At 41.2% G+C, this 4,024-nt stretch overlaps 1 protein-coding gene across 1 annotated transcript in view; it reads left to right on the top strand.

Annotated features, from left to right (window-relative positions):
- The first annotated feature begins 216 nt into the window (after positions 1 to 216).
- LOC109955627 (growth/differentiation factor 8-like) overlaps positions 217 to 4,024 on the top strand; it is a 24,852-nt gene continuing 21,044 nt past the window's right edge. The window contains exon 1 of the mRNA XM_020591948.1: positions 217 to 290. The gene's annotated coding sequence lies outside the window, so the exon portion shown is untranslated. The remainder of the gene's footprint in view (positions 291 to 4,024) is intronic.

The raw sequence follows: 4,024 nt of genomic DNA, 5'->3' as shown, positions 1-4,024 counted from the left end.
ATAGCCAGTATTTTTTTCGAAATTAGGGCTGACGTCATTAGCGTTGTCATGGTAATGAGAACCGAACCGAAAGCAGGGCCAGCTATTCTAAATTCAGTCTGCCTTTGAAGTAACGGAAAGGAACTGCACTAAGTGAAACTCTTCAACTGTGAACAAGTGTTGATTTGTTGAGAAGTGAACAACTTGATTTCAGAAAATATCAGTGATAAACTTGAAGTGTGAAAGCAGCTTTAGCCGGGAAACCATGGCCCCCTCGGGTTTTCTCCGCGAGAAACACTTGCGGATTCTTGGTATGTACCGTTTGGATGAACGATATGGTAAAACACAGCAGACCACTGGCTATTTATGCTTTAAATCATTCTATAATAGAGCATCATAAATAAAAATAAAAAACCTGATATAATATTTGTGATTTTGACCTGAATATTTGCCCAGAACCATATCAAAATAGCACACCTCCAATAAACGTTATTTCGTTGTAAAATGGTTAAAAACCATGTATTGTACTGAGATTGCACATGACAGGTTTAAAAAAGTATGAATATTCATGTAGTGTTTGAGATAAATGTGTTTTTTTGATCGGTGCACGTCGTCGAGTTTAACATTGAAAGTATAGGACAAAGATGGCGACTGAGCCATTTTTTGAAAAATGCTAAAACTTGTGTATGTGCGGATGCCATGAAGACGACGTTCGATGTTGGAACGAGCGACGTTCGACATCAATGTGGACCCGTTGTGTATGCGTGGATGATTACGTAAGTATGTTTTCATTTTTGACGCCCGATTGAAATACTGTATATCCATAGTTTTAGAGCGTTTTTTGACTGAGAACAAGCTATCATTAATTCATTTTAATGGCAGAAGTTTATATGCAAACTTTCAGAGTATAAAACATTACCTTAGTAGTCTACAACGTTCTTTTAATATAATTGCTATATCTGAGACTTGGATTAACACTGTAAGAGGAATGGATTTTGACCTCGAAGGCTATAACTTAGTATGCATAAACAGAGAGAATAAGATGGGAGGTGGTGTGGCCTTGTACATAGATAAGAACTTTTGTTACAAGAATGTAGACAAAATGTCTATGGTAGTAGATAATCTACTCAAATGTGTGACTGTTGAATTACTTTTGGAAAAAAAGTGGTGTGTGTGTGATGGTTAAATGGCCCAGTTTCCTCCCAAACCACTGGGTTACGATATGTTCCTCCCAGTTTGTCCTGATCAGAAGCTTCTCCATAAACGTCCACCACATGTGAAACGTCCTGGTCTCTCCACTGACCCCGTCACTGTCGTCGCTCTCCTCCATGTTTATTGTTACCGGTCTGTGAGGGGCCGACGCCGAATGATGATGACAGGTCGTATGTGCAGAGGAGGAGACGTTAAAACGACCACATGCATTCCGATCTGACCGTTCTGACGGCGCTTGCACAGTCAGAGGTCGGACAGGTATCAGGTCTGAGGACATCGGGTCTGGTCTGTTCACACTGCTGTGGGATGTTGATTTGGCATTTTTTCTGTTTGGCTGAAAGTCAAGATGGCGCTGGTGTATGTGTCTTGCCGTCTGTTGTTTTTGTGGTTTGTCTTAATACACTACTCTGTTTTCATAAAACCTCATCTGCCTTGGTATATGATTGCCTTACCCTTATCAGTATTAGGGCCTCAATGGAAAAGTTGCTCATCTTCGAGCCGGGAAAACCATCAAAGAGCCTTCCTCTATTTCTAGCGGCTGTTCCACCCTATCTTTGTTGTTCCCCCTGCGGTCTTCCATGGAGGAAGGGCTGTAGATGGGGAAAGAGAGGAGGGGTGTTGGTGAGGCTTAAGGCCTACCTGGAGCGTTGTCCTGGGTCTGATCTTTACCTTTGTAATGGTGGATATAATTTAAGTTGTTACTGTCCCTTCATGCTGAGCGTTCGTATGGACAGCTAGCTCTGTTGGCTCTGGCCCATTGTACCAGACCACTCAGCGACTCTTTACCGACATGGGATTCAAATACATTCTATGAGGGGCGTAGCCTGGGCTAATTTATGCCCGTTGGACCAGGCGTCACACCTACCTACCAGGTGGTGGACTGTGAGGATGGCTCTTATTAATGCTAGATCGCTAGCGAACAAGACTTTTATCTTAAAGGATTTCTTCTCATGGCCTGGATTTTATGCTAGTATCTGAGACTTGGCTGAGGCCTGGTAAAGTGGAAACCTTCTCTGAACTCCTTCCTCCGGACTGTACGTTTTTTAACTCTCCGAGGACTACGAGGAGAGGTGGTGGTGTGGCAACAATTTTTAGAAATTGTTTTGATTGTCGGCGAATCACTATGGATGCTTATTCCAGCTTTGAAATGCAGCTGTTTGTGATAAAGGTGAGCTGTCCTATTTTGTGTGTGGTAGTTTATCGCCCCCCCTAAATTTAAATAAGGATTCTATTTGTGATTTCTCTTGCTGGAGTTATGCGAAAATATGACAAAATTTTAATTTTTGGAGATTTTAATATTCATGTTTGCTGCCCAATGGACCCCATGGTTAAGGATTTTATAAACATTATTGACTCCTTTAATTTAACCCAGTTTGTAAGTGGGCCTACACATGCTCAAGGCCATACTCTAGTATGCCTGCCCTGCGACGTCACGTGATTACTCCCAAGACAGCTGAATTATTTTCCGCTGCCTATAATGACTTACAGCTTCATATTTCATTGGATGCTGGTCATGAGACTATAGACGAGCTATTGTGTCGGTTTAGTTCTACTTGCACTGATATCCTTGACTCGTGTGTTCTGTTTGGGAATAAACGAGCCAGAATTAAGTCTGAACCTTGGCTAAATGAAAACACCCATTCACTTAAACTGGTTTGTAGGCGGGCAGAGCGGAAGTGGAAAAAAGACCGTCTTCGCATTTCGCTGGATATTTTAAAAAAATCGATTAAAAGATTATCAAAGGCTGTCAAACATGCTAGAGCTCAATACTTTTCCTGGCTTATTGTAAACAATTGTCATAGACCCAGGGTGTTGTTCAGCACCATAAATGCGGTCTTATATCCATCTACTGCTGCTTGGATGGATGTGTCCTCCGCTACTTGTACTGAGTTTCTTCAATTTTTTGTGGATAAAATTGTTATGATCAGATCTCAGATTGATGATTCTGTTCTGGATCCTTCTGTTGCTCCTATATGCTCAGCTGTTTTCGACTAGTTTGAGCCTATTTCATTAGCTGCTCTTATGAAAGTAGTTCAGCTTGTGAAACCCTCTTATTGTCCTTTGGACATTATGCCAGCAGCTCTGTTTAAAGAGGTTTTTCATAGTATTGGTTTGGACATTGTCAATCTTGTTAATGGTTCTTTGGTTTCTGGGATTGTCCCAACAGCACTTCAACCAATTCTTAAAAGACCCAGTCTTGATATTACAGTTTTATTAAATTTTAGACCAGTTTCTAAGTTACCATTTCTGGCCAAGATTCTAGAAAAAATTGTTTTTATACGCTTACAGACATTTCTAGAGAAAAATTGGATATTTGCAGGGTTCCAATCTGGTTTTAAGACACACCATAGTACCGAATCGCTGTTGTGGGTATTTAATGATCTTTTGTTAACTGTGGATGAAGGAAATACTGCTATATTGATTCTCTTAGATCTTTCAGCTACTTTTGACACAGTGGACCATCGTATTTTATTGTCCCGTCCACAGCACTTTGTAGGACTTCATGGTGTTGTTCTTAAATAGTTTGAATCATATTTGTCTGATAGGAGTTTTTCTGTACACATTGATGAATTCTCTTCTTCTGTTGTTCCTCTGAATTGTGGTGTTCCTCAAGGATCCATCCTTGGGCCAGTCCTCTTTTCTTTGTATTTACTTCCCCTTGGATCGATTTTTATGAAATATGGGTCGTCTTTTCACTGTTATGCAGATCCATCCATCCATCCATTTTCCTCCGCTTATCCGGGACCGAGTCGCGGGGGCAGCAGTCTAAGCAAAGATGCCCAGACTTCCCTCTCTCCAGACACTTCCTCCAGCTACTCCGGGGGAATTCACA

This window comes from Monopterus albus, unplaced genomic scaffold (assembly GCF_001952655.1).
Source record: "Monopterus albus unplaced genomic scaffold, M_albus_1.0 scaffold16.1, whole genome shotgun sequence".
Lineage (NCBI taxonomy): Eukaryota > Metazoa > Chordata > Actinopteri > Synbranchiformes > Synbranchidae > Monopterus > Monopterus albus.
This window is presented reverse-complemented; position numbering and strand designations above follow the sequence as displayed.